We start from the raw sequence: 12,440 nt of genomic DNA, 5'->3' as shown, positions 1-12,440 counted from the left end.
ATGTAAAGGAAAAAGTAGAAAAGGTTAATATACCCGGGAGGTGTTACTGGCCAAGAATCTTGAAGACAAATAATGTCTCATCCCCAATTCTTTAAAGACTTGAACAGCCATGGGTAAAACAGCGCGTTTAAAGATTATTGGAAGTCGCTAACTGATCTCTTTATCAAACTCTGAATGAGTTGTTGTTGTGGTTTTCAGTCGTGAGACTGGTTTGATGCAGCTCTCCATGCTACTCTGTCCTCTGCAAGCTTCTTCATCTCCCAGTGCCTACTGCAACCTTCTGAATCTGCTTGGTGTATTCATCTTTTGGTCTCCCTCTACGACTTTTACCGTCCACGCTGCACTCCAATACTAAATTGGTGATCCCTTGATGTCTCAGAACATGTCCTACCAACCGATCCCTTCTTCTGGTCAAGTTGTGCCACAAACTCCTCTTCTCCCCAATCCTATTCAGTACCTCCTCATTAGTTATGTGATCTACCCATCTAATCTTCAGCATTCTTCTGTAGCACCACATTTCGAAAGCTTCTATTCTCCTCTTGTCCAAACTATTTACCGTCCATGTTTCACTTCCATACATGGCTACACTCCATACAAATACTTTCAGAAATGACTTCCTGACACTTAAATCTATACTCGATGTTAACAAACTTCTCTTCTTCAGAAACGCTTTCCTTGCCATTGCCAGTCTACATTTTATATCCTCTCTATTTCGACCATCATCAGTTATTTTGCTCCCCAAATAGCAAAACTCCTTTACTACTTTAAGTGTCTCATTTCCTAATCTAATTCCCGCAGCACCACCCGATTTAGTTCGACTACATTCCATTATCCTCGTTTTGCTTTTGTTGATGTTCATCTTATATCCTTCTTTCAAGACACTGCCCATTCCGTTCAGCTGCTCTTCCAGGTCCTTTGCTGTCTCTGACAGAATTACAATGTCATCGGCGAACCTCAAAGTTTTTATTTCTTGTCCATGGATTTTAATTCGTACTCCGAATTTTTCTTGTGTTTCCTTTACTGCTTGCTCAGTATGCAGATTGAATAACATCAGGTATAGGCTACAACCCTGTCTCACTCCCTTCCAAACCACTGCTTCCCTTTGATGTCCCACGACTCTTATAACTGCCATCTGTTTTCTGTACAAATTGTAAATAGCCTTTCGCTCCTTGTATTTTACCCCTGCCACCTTCAGAATTTGAAAGAGAGTATTCCAGTTAACATTGTCTAAAGCTTTCTCTAAGTCTACAAATGCTAGAAACGTAGGTTTGACTTTCCTTAATCTTTCTTCTAAGATAAGTCGTAGGGTCAGTATTGCCTGGTGTGTTCCAATATTTGTACGGAAACCAAACTGATCTTCGCCGAGGTCGGCTTCTATCAGTCTTTCCATTCGTCTGTAAAGAATTCGCGTTAATATTTTGTAGCTGTGACTTATTAAACTAATAGTTTGGTATTCTTCACATTTGGTAACATTTGCTTTCTTTGGGATTGGAATTATTATATTCTTCTTGAAGTGAGTGAGTATAGTCTCAGTAATTTGCCTTTTAAGAAAAGCTAGTTTTTCACGCATCTCAGTGTGCATGACATCACATCTCCTCAACTATGTTGTGTCGTACAGTGATGGGTGGGGGCAGGGGAGAAGCATGTTGAAAAGTGATGCGTCGAATTTTGTATTCTGTGCTCAATATCGACTGAAGCATTACACGTCATCCATATCACTCGGTCGACTTTCCCGCTTCGTTGGCGCAAGTTGCAACCTCTGCCGCTACAGGGCTCCCGATTACAGCATGTGATGGGGCGCTGTGTGACAGGGTAGTGTCGCTGCGAGAGAGACCGTGAGAAGACTAAAAGCACGAGTCCCGAGAGGTGGTGTGCACGTGCACAGCCCTCTGTCTCCGACCACACACGAGCGCTGCGACTTCTGAAACAATCCAACGCCTTGGACTACTATCAGCGAACGTGCTCCATACAGTCCCGCCTTGGCCCTATTCGATTTTCATCTATGTACAAGACCCAAGTATCACCTACCAGGACTTCACTTCGTGAGTGTAAGCAGAGTGAAGCTGTGCTCCGCCAACAAAGTCAAATATTGTACAGTGACGGTGTCGGCAAACTACCTCCCGCTGGGAGAACTGCGTCCGTCGTCAGGACGACCACGCTGAAAAGTAAATATTAAGAATAAATATGTAGATTGTTAATAAACTTTGCGTTAAAACTTTAATCCATTATGGATGTGGATCACCGCGTTTGTGATGAATAAAGGTTTCCACAAATTACTGCAACCATCAGCCTTTTGTTTTATTATTCCTTTTTTTTATTTTCCATTACCGGTTTCGAATTTACTAGGGATTCATTATCAGATGGTACATATCCATTGCATGTTTGTTGCATTGTGGGGGTCGTTTAGCTGCGGCAAAATGTACAAACAATACGTGTAAGCACTGCATATGGCGAGATTTATTAACATTTTGACATCGATGTAACTGCGTCACTTACACAGTTAGTAGTACCTGTTGGCTTGTTCTTGGTGGCCCCGTTGTTTTGGAAAACATAACGTACGTTTTCCAGTGACGTTAATTGTATACCACGTCATAAATTTAGCCACAGGTAACATCTTCCACAAGCCTTACAAAACATAAATAAACCAAGGAGCATGGCTGTAGTCGCGTTCTGAGAGTTTGTGTTGGAGCAGGGAGTTTCTTTGTTCACTTACATTGCACATTGCTGTAAGTGTGCTCTTTGTATGGAATTGGAAAGTTTCTTCCAGTTTACCCTCTGTAGTGCCAGGAGCAGCTGTCACGGGTTAATTTATATATACCAGATCTGTGAAATAGTGGGTGGCTGTTTTAGTGTTATGAAATATTTTGTTTTGTATTTTGTTTGTGTGATTTAAAAACTTGTGCAACTTGATATGAGATGTTACGAGGAAAGGCGTGGAGATATATTTAGTTTCTTCTGCTATTAAGACTGTCTTGTTAATGCTGTGTGGTTGGTTTTTATTTTTTCATCTAATTTTCTCAACTACAGATGGGTCATAAGCATTGTTGTGAGCTGTTGTTTTTAAAATATTAGGTCTTTGGTTTTTACATTACGTTCAACATGAATTTTGTGTACAGAGTTCAATGCTGATCTAAAAAATGGCAATTTGTATTGATTTGGATTGCATTATGAGTTATTTATAATGAAATCTGATGTAGTGGGTTTTCTGTAACTTTGGAATTTATGTTTGTTGTCGTGACAGGTTATTTTCAGATTAAGAAAATTAACTTCATGATGTGTTTGGCGTTCGACGGTAAAATGTACTTTTTGATGTACTATATATTATTTTTTCAGCCAAGCTTTCTATTTCAGTGGTTATCTCATTGCATAGTATCAAGGTGTCATCAACAGTCAACGTAACGGCTGTAATAAATGCTGTTGTCATCTTCTATTTTGTTTGCTTTAAAAAATTTTTAGATCATTCAAACAGAAGTCAGCTAGTAGCTACTGCCAATTGCTAAACCATCATTCTGAAAACAGGTTTTGTTATTAAAGGAAAATTAATTGTGAGACAATACCAACTCAAGCAGATCTGTTATATTATAGATTTCTACATTGCTTAACTTTATGTGATGCAACAGGTTATCTTTGATTATCGGGAATGTCTCTGTTGAGGATATGATGATGTAGAGGTTAACTGTGTCGAGGGATGTAAACTCTACTGTACTGGCTGTAAGTTAATAAAAAGTATTCTCGCCATCTAATACAATAAGCAGTCTACATCAGAAAATATTATTCGCAGTTACGGTTAAGTTGTAGTCAAACACCAAAGTAAATTGGCACAAGCAAGTGCTGAAACACAAGACTCTAAATTGAATTAAGTCTTATTGTAAAAAAGAGACTTACTCAACAAAGGCATCTACATGCTGCAACTCGAGTTAAGCAAGTATCTCACACTATCCCATCTTGCTCCGTTATTTGTTACGAGTTTTCGTACGCTTGGAGAATTACCAGTTAAGTAAATCCTTTGTTTGTTGTTGTATCTCGTTTGCTGAGCACATCTGCTGCTGTACAGCCTTCCCACGGCGACACTCGCGCCTCCACTGTGTAGGCCACCTCTCCGTACCGATCTCTACATAGTCGTACAGGACACCCTCCTTCCTCTCAGTATGCCGGGTGTATCATAATTAATGGCGTAAGCGCCTACGGTTGAAGGTACACGATACTGGAATCATAAAAGTCCAGTAAACGTGTGCTGTTAACCGCATACTAGAAGGAGGTGAAGGGTGCTGGGGATGGGCAGTTGGCAAGAAGGCAACTAGAAGGGGGAGGTATTCAGACAGTTATACTTTGCGTACATGCAATAGCTCTAACCAACTGTCAGAGTTGAATGGAGTCCCTTGTAGCTGTAGGTGTAGGGAACATGCAGTTAGGAGGCCTAGGTCAGGTGCAAAGTCCAACAGAAAGAAGACGGTTCTGTTGCTAGGTGCCGGCTAGTGTGGCCGAAGGGTTCTAGGCGCTTTAGACTGGAACCGCGCGAGCGCTACGGTCGCAGGTTCGAATCCTGGCTCGGGAATGGATGTGTGTGATGTCCTTAGGTTAACTAGGTTTAAGTAGTTCTACGTTCTAGGGGACTGGTGACTTCAAAGGTTAAGTCCCATAGTGCTCAGAGCCATTTGAACCATTCAACATCCGGCGTAGGTGATGGCCATAGACGTTTACTAACAGTCCGTTCCTCAGTGAAGAAATCATGGACTCTTCCAGGGATACCTTAGACATGTGGCATGTTGCCGCGTCCTGCTGGAAGGAGCAGTTTTGGCTTTCATACTCAGTAAGTTGAGCGTAGAATGTATCAGAAATTTCAATATATGCAATCTGTGGAGGGCGAGGTCAAAAAATTTGGTCTACACAGTGATGTGAATTCCTCTTACACTGCACCAAACGATTTTTTTCACTATGGAGTCGTTGCCGACACACATTGTTAGGGTTGTCCGTTGCCCAGTACCTCGTGATCTGTGAATTCACATGACCGGAATGATGAAAGCTTGCTTCATCACTCATGATGTAATGAAAAGGGTCTAACTAACCATTGGCGATGGTATTCAAAAGCCACGTGCAATAATCGACAAGTTTCTGAGTGTCATCCTCCCGTAATTACTGCATAACCGTCAGATGAAATGGCTTCAAATTAAGACTTTCCATATATGTGTGGATGTTGAGACAATTTACGTGGACACGTCTTTGGGCTCTGAATAATTCCTCGGCGAATGTCTGCAATAACTTCTGATGTGCGAACTGAAGGAATTTTTTGACGTTCTGCATTTCGCACAGTCCCATAGGAGCACCTATTTTAATACGTACTCTATATTGCCTTGCTGATAGTCCTCCGTTCGGATACTTGATCCAGAAAATTTCGTGAGTTTCCGTAATCGAATCGGTTTCTTCATATGCTTTCACAGTTTCGGTAGTCCTCACGGTAGAGGTGTGGGCCAGCAGTTGCAGGAAGTGTCGGGGAGTGAGTACCAGGTCACTATCAACAGCTTCACATCACACAATGCGCACAGGATTGTAATTTGACAAGGAAATCCGGCGATCAGGGACTCTACGCCATTAACTCTCACTTCAAATACTAACGATGAAAATGTCTTCTACCCGCACAGTTCGAAACAGCTACCACAGAATCAAGCGCAACTGCACAGGCGGTGCCATCGCCTAGCAGATGGGTTTATGTTACTGAGATTCTCGCTAAACTCGTGCAGGAGACGTCACAGAAAGGCGTTCTGGCACACCTTCCATAAATACTCTGCTCATAAGCGTGTTGTAGGTAAACAGTGTCGAAACGTACATTTTCCTTCATCGACACTCGACATTAATGTAAGGTGACAGAACTGTAAAAATTTCATCGTCTATGGCGTTCTCAAGAAGAATAGACTGCAATGTTCCCAGTTCCAAAGAAGGCAGCTGCTGACAAGTGTTAGTATTACAGAATCAAAATAAATATGTGAAGACTGTAAAATAGTGGCATGAATTACATACAGAAAAGTGGAAGTCGTCCTCTGGGAAGATCACTTTGGATACCAAAGAAGTATAGGAAGGACGAGGTAATATTCTCCTTACGAGAAATAAAACAGATTGAGTAAAGGCAAACTTATATTAATAGCGTTTGTAGATGCAGAACAAGCTTTTGGCAATATTGACTGGAATATGTTGTTTTAAATTCTGAAGAGAGCAGGTATAAAACACAGGGAGGAAAAGGTTGTCTACAATTTGTGCGGGAAGCAGACTGAATTTATAAAAGTAGAAGCATGTTAAAGGGAAGCAGCAGTTGAGGAGGGAGTGAGAAAGGTTTGTGACCTTTCCCCGATGCTATTCAATCGGTGCATTGAGCAAGCAGTAAAGGAAACCAAGGGAGAAGTTTGGAAGGGAATTAAAGTTCAGGTTGAAGTAATAAAAGCTTTAATTCTGTCAGGTACAGTAATCGACTTGGAAGAACTGATGAACGGAATTGTTAGTCTCTTCACATGTAAGATGAATATCGACAGAAGTCAAAGGGGGTAGTGTGATATAGTGGAATTCAATCAGGCGATGCTGAGGTTAGGAAATGGGACACTAAAAACAGCATACGAGTTTCCTTATTTGGACATAGAAATAACTGGCGCTGTCTGAAGTACACGAGATATAAAGTACAAAGTGGAAAAAACAAGAAATACGTTTCTGAAATGGGGTAATTTGTTATCATCGAATATAATTTTAAGTGTTAGGTAGTCTTTCCTAAAGGTAATTGTCTGAAATTTGAAATTTGTGCCAAGCTTTTATGGGACCAAACTATGAAACGTCCCCTTAGAACAATTATACATGACTGTGTTTAAACTGACACACAATATTTTTAGCGCAACGCAATCTGACTTTCAAAAATCCCTACAAAAGAATGGCCCTGACTAACATTAACCTATACCTTTCACAAATCACTTACCTCACCAAAAATCTTCGTTACTCGAACTACTACAATACAGCGAGCGCCACTACTGCCAGCTAAATAAAAGATTCAAATTACTGAAGGCACTAACTACTAATAGGCATAGTTAGCAAATGAAGATAGAACAAACAATGTATTTACCTCAATAGTGTTCAAAAGTCATAATGTATATAGCAGTTCATGACATCCAGTCTTACAAATTTCAAAACTCCGCCATCTTTCTCCCACATCCACCACTGCTGGCGGCTCACCTCCAACTGCGCAACGCTACGCGCTGTTAACATCCAGCTGCCCAACACTACAATGGCAGACAACAATGCAAACTAGCCACAGACTGCACACAGCACAGCCAGTCATTTTCATACAGAGCGCTACGTGGCGTTACCAATATAAGAACCTAAACAGCCTACTTACATAGCCCCCATGCTCCCCACAAAAAATTTTACAAATTGTTGTGGGCACTGGCCAATACATATTTGTTAAAATTTTTTTCACAATTACAATAACAAAGAATTCAAGTGCACACACTTATTGATACAATGTTGGTCAAAAGCTAAAATTTTCTCACAGTCCATAAAGACAGTCCTGATCGTTCATCACAGTAAAATTGCAGTGTTTTTCTCAAAGTCTGAGCAGTAAAAGAAAATACACACAGAAGTAGTGGATTTCCGTGCAGTCTTGAAGAAGTAGTGTTGTCCTTCCAATGGAAGGACAGTGCTGACTCTTGACATGCAGACAGGTAATGGGCCACAACAGAGCAAACCCACAGCAAAGTCAGTCGAAGTTTTGAAGAATATTAGTAGGTAGGTCATCACAGAGCAGACCCACTGCAGTCCTGGTAGAGATTATGGTATTATTATTACAAATATTATTAAATTAAATCAAAAGTCTTAATAAAATACCTAAAATAATTAACAAATCGAATTCTAAAATAATGAACTAAAACGTAATTAAAATACAGCAGGTTTAAAGCCTACTATTATTTCCTAAAATAAGAAAATTATAGGTTAATAACTTTAAAGCGTATCCCTTAAAGAATAAATAAGTTAATATTTATATTTTAAAAATTAAATATAAACATATTAACATCAACAAATTATTTTTTTTCTTAAGACACTATGTATCTTAGCAAATTATTAACGTATCATTTCTGCAAACACCTTAACAATAATTGTGATACATTAACTCTAAGTTGTTGATAGATCAACCTAAATCAAGACAAGAAAAATAAATGCTAAAATTTTGATACATCCTGACACAAAAGGGTCAACAATTAAATCTACTGTAATAAATTTAATTTAATGTTTCATAAATAATTTACACTACCAATAAAATAAAATATAAAAAATCAATTCTATAAAATGTACTAGGACAATATAAGAATAATAAAATTATTTCTATTGAATAATTAAATAAACAAAAAATCAATATAATATATTAAATAATCATGACATTCTGATTTGCACAGAAAAATTTTCAGCGCAAGTGAAGTATTTTACTAATAAGTCATGTCTTGAACCTCTTCCTAGCCACACTTTCCAGTATATCTACTTTTTTACGACTTACCTAAATTGAAATTACCTTAAAAATTTTTTAACGAAATAATCAATAATGAGAGCGACGGCGGATATAAGATTTTTAAATGAGGTGGTAAAAAAGAAGATCGAAAATATATGAGGGAGTACTGAATGGAATGGGGAAAAAAGAAATGTGCAGCGCAACTGGACCAAAAAAAAAAAAAAAAAAAAAAAAAGGATCGTTCGATTGGAGACATCCCTAGGCATCAAGGAATCGTCAGTTAGCTTATGAAAGGAATTGTGTGTCTCTGTTGAAGGGGGAGGGGGGGGGGAGGGAGTAGAAATTGTTGAGAGAGACCAAGCCTTAACTACAGTAAGCAGTTTCAAATGGATGTAGTTTACAGAAGTTGAGCCGTGGTTTGCACATGCTAGACCTGCGTGCAGAGTTCCATCAAAACCAAACTGAAGATCACAGTACCGTCCTGTACAAGGTACAGGCATCTTTAGTAATTCTGTTCCTAGGCAGAATGTGAAGGCAGGCAGCCTTAGGTTGGTAGCCTGTGCAAGACGCGGCGCTCCTGCTGGCCGCATACAAATGTGGATCCCCTCCCCCCAGGCGCTGGCTGGGGGCCAACCGACGGCGGTTTGCTTGTGCGGCGTGTTGTCTGCTGTGTTGAGCGCTCCTGGCCGACTGACGAGGTGCCGAAGGACTCCCGAGAGCTGGAGGAATGCGGGAACGCCGGAGCTGCAGAGGTAAACACTGGCTGCACGCTTTTACCGGCTCTCTGCCCCAGCACCCTGGTCGTGGGCTTCGGGAGGCAGGAGTCGCCGCTTCCTGCGCGGTCAGGGGCCCTGCCAGAGTACAGGATGTGCAAAGTATCGTCTACATCTACATCCGTACTCCGCAAGCCACCTGACGGGTTGTGGCGGAGGGTACCTTGAGTACCTCTCCCTTCCATTCCAGTCTCGTATCGTTCGTGGAAGCTTTGGTGAAGGTATGTTCTCGAAACTTCTACAAAAGCCAGTACCGAGCTACTGAGCGTCTCTCTTGCAGAGTCTTCCACTGGAGTTGATCTATCATCTCCGTAACACTCTCGCGGTACCCAAATGATACTGTAACGAAGCGCGCTGCTCTCCGTTGGATCTTCTCTATCTCTTCTATCGACCGTATCTGGTGCGGATCCTACACCGGTGAGCAGTATTTAAGCAGTGGGCGAACAAGCGTACTTTAACCTACTTCCTTTGTTTTCGGATTGCATTTCCTTAGGATTCTTCTAATGAATCTCAGTCTAGCATCTGCTTTACCGACGATTAATTTTATATGGTCATTCCATTTTAAATCACTCCTAATGCCTACTCCCAGATAATTTATGGAATTAACCGCTTCCAGTTGCTGACCTGCTATATTGTAGCTAAATGATAAGGGATCTTTCTTTGTATGTATTCGCAGCACATTACACTTGTCTACATTGAGATTCAATTGCCATTCGCTGCACCATGCGTCAATTCGTTGCAGATCCTCCTACATTTCAGTACAAGCAAGACCGCCCGCAACGTATGACCGACGCGGATCTGGCCCTTTTTACCACCCGGCCACGATATTATTGCTCTCGCCCTCCTGTGGCCGTTACTGTAAACATCGCGCTGTGAATGCTTTTGTTGTAGTTGGCAGGAGAGCCAACACCGTGTTAGTAGAGGAGGCCGAACGCACGCGTTTTAGCTCACGCAGGCTGGCTTGAAGAGGGAAGAACTATACTGACGTGAGGTCTGGAACATGACAAGGAATGAGAATTCAGAAAGCGGACGTAATTAGTTTGATACTTAACTTTAATCCATTAATGATGAACGTCGCTCTTGACGGTACATGACTCCCAATATTATCTGTTAGTAACTGAATGTGGCGCCTTGCTAGGTCGTAGCTGAAGGCTGTCGTCTCGGCAAATGAGAGTGTATGTAGACAGTGAACCATCGCTAGCAAAGTCGGCTGTACAACTGGGGCGAATGCTAGGGAGTCTCTCTAGACTAGACCTGCCGTGTGGCGGCGCTCAGTCTGCAATCACTGATTGTGGCGACACGCGGGTCCGACGTATACTAACGGACCGCGGCCGATTTAAAGGCTACCACCTAGCAAGTGTGGTGTCTGCCGGTCACACCACAGCTTTCATGACAATTGTGCATTTACTGTTCAGTCTTTCGACGTGTTCTCGTGTAATATCGCCATAAAAACTCACGGTATCCCGACCGAAGCGCCCTAACTCTCACGTGAAGTAATATTGTGTCGACTAGTAATTAACAAGAGAACTGCCTTTCACAGGAAATGCTGGAAACCGTGATTTCGATGCGCCATTCGGTAGCTGTCACGTCTGCGCATGCGCATCTCAAGCGTGCTCCGTCCACAGTACTTCACTGTGCGTCAATGAGAGGAGCAACGCAAAATGATGTCGACGGTCAGACAGCGTGTGCTCGTTCTCGACTGTTCGTGGAACTGTTTGTGCGAGAGTGTAAGACTGGAAGCCGAACCGAGCCGAGGCGGCTGAGGCAGTGGTGAGTCAGCACACGGGAGGACGTCGGTTCAAACCCACGACCGGCCATCTTGATTTTGGTTTCCCGTCATTTTCCTAAATCACTTCTGGCAAATGCCGGAAGGGGCTCCGTCTCAAACGACCACTTTGTCGACGGGACGCTAACCGCTACTCTCCTCCTCCTTTTTTTGGTCATCAGTCTACTGACTGGTTTGATGCGGCCCGCCACGAATTCCTTTCCTGTGCTAACCTCTTCATCTCAGAGTAGCACTTGCAACCTACGTCCTCAATTATTTGCTTGACGTATTCCAATCTCTGTCTTCCTCTACAGTTTTTGCCCTCTACAGCTCCCTCTAGTACCATGGAAGTCATTCCCTCATGTCTTAGCAGATGTCCTATCATCCTGTCCCTTCTCGTTATCAGTGTTTTCCACATATTCCTTTCCTCTTCGATTCTGCGTAGAACCTCCTCATTCCTTACCTTCTCAGTCCACCTAATTTTCAACATCCGTCCATAGCACCACATCTCAAATGCTTCGATTCTCTTCTGTTCCGGTTTGCCCACAGTCCATGTTTCACTACCATACAATGCTGTACTCCAGACGTACATCCTCGGAAATTTCTTCCTCAAATTAAGGCCGGTATTTGATATTAGTAGACTTCTATTGGCCAGAAATGCCTTTTTTGCCATAGCGAGTCTGCTTTTGATGTCCTCCTTGCTCCGTCCGTCATTGGTTATTTTGCTGCCTAGGTAGCAGAATTCCTTAACTTCATTGACTTTGTGACCATCAATCCTGATGTTAAGTTTCTCGCTGTTCTCATTTCTACTACTTTTCATTACCTTCGTCTTTCTCCGATTTACTCTCAAACCATACTGTGTACTCATTAGACTGTTCATTCCGTTCAGCAGATCATTTAATTCTTCTTCTCTTTCACTCAGGATAGCAATGTCATCAGCGAATCGTATCATTGATATCCTTTCACCTTGTATTTTAATTCCACTCCTGAATCTTTCTTTTATTTCCATCATTGCTTCCTCGATGTACAGATTGAAGAGTAGGGGCGAAAGGCTACAGCCTTGTCTTACACCCTTCTTAATACGAGCACTTCGTTCTTGATCGTCCACTCTTATTATTCTCTCTTGGTTGTTGTACATACTGTATATGACCCGTCTCTCCCTATAGTTTACCCCTACTTTTTCCAGAATGTCGCACAGCTTGCACCATTTTATATTGTCGAACGCTTTTTCCAGGTCGACAAATCCTATGAAAGTGTCTTGATTTTTCTTTAGCTTTGCTTCCATTATTAGCCGTAACGTCAGAATTGCCTCTCTCGTCCCTTTACTTTTCCTAAAGCCAAACTGATCGTCACCTAGCGCATTCTCAATTTTCTTTTCCATTCTTCTGTATATTATTCTTATAAGCAGCTTCGATGCATGAGCTGTTAA

General features: G+C 41.7%; 1 long non-coding RNA gene across 2 annotated transcripts in view; it reads left to right on the top strand.

The window, feature by feature from the left end:
* LOC124711737 overlaps positions 1-12,440 on the top strand; it is a 1,117,457-nt gene that overhangs the window by 964,575 nt on the left and 140,442 nt on the right. The window lies entirely within an intron of this gene.

The sequence above is a fragment of the Schistocerca piceifrons genome, chromosome 8 (assembly GCF_021461385.2).
Source record: "Schistocerca piceifrons isolate TAMUIC-IGC-003096 chromosome 8, iqSchPice1.1, whole genome shotgun sequence".
In the NCBI taxonomy this organism is placed as follows: domain Eukaryota; kingdom Metazoa; phylum Arthropoda; class Insecta; order Orthoptera; family Acrididae; genus Schistocerca; species Schistocerca piceifrons.
This window is presented reverse-complemented; position numbering and strand designations above follow the sequence as displayed.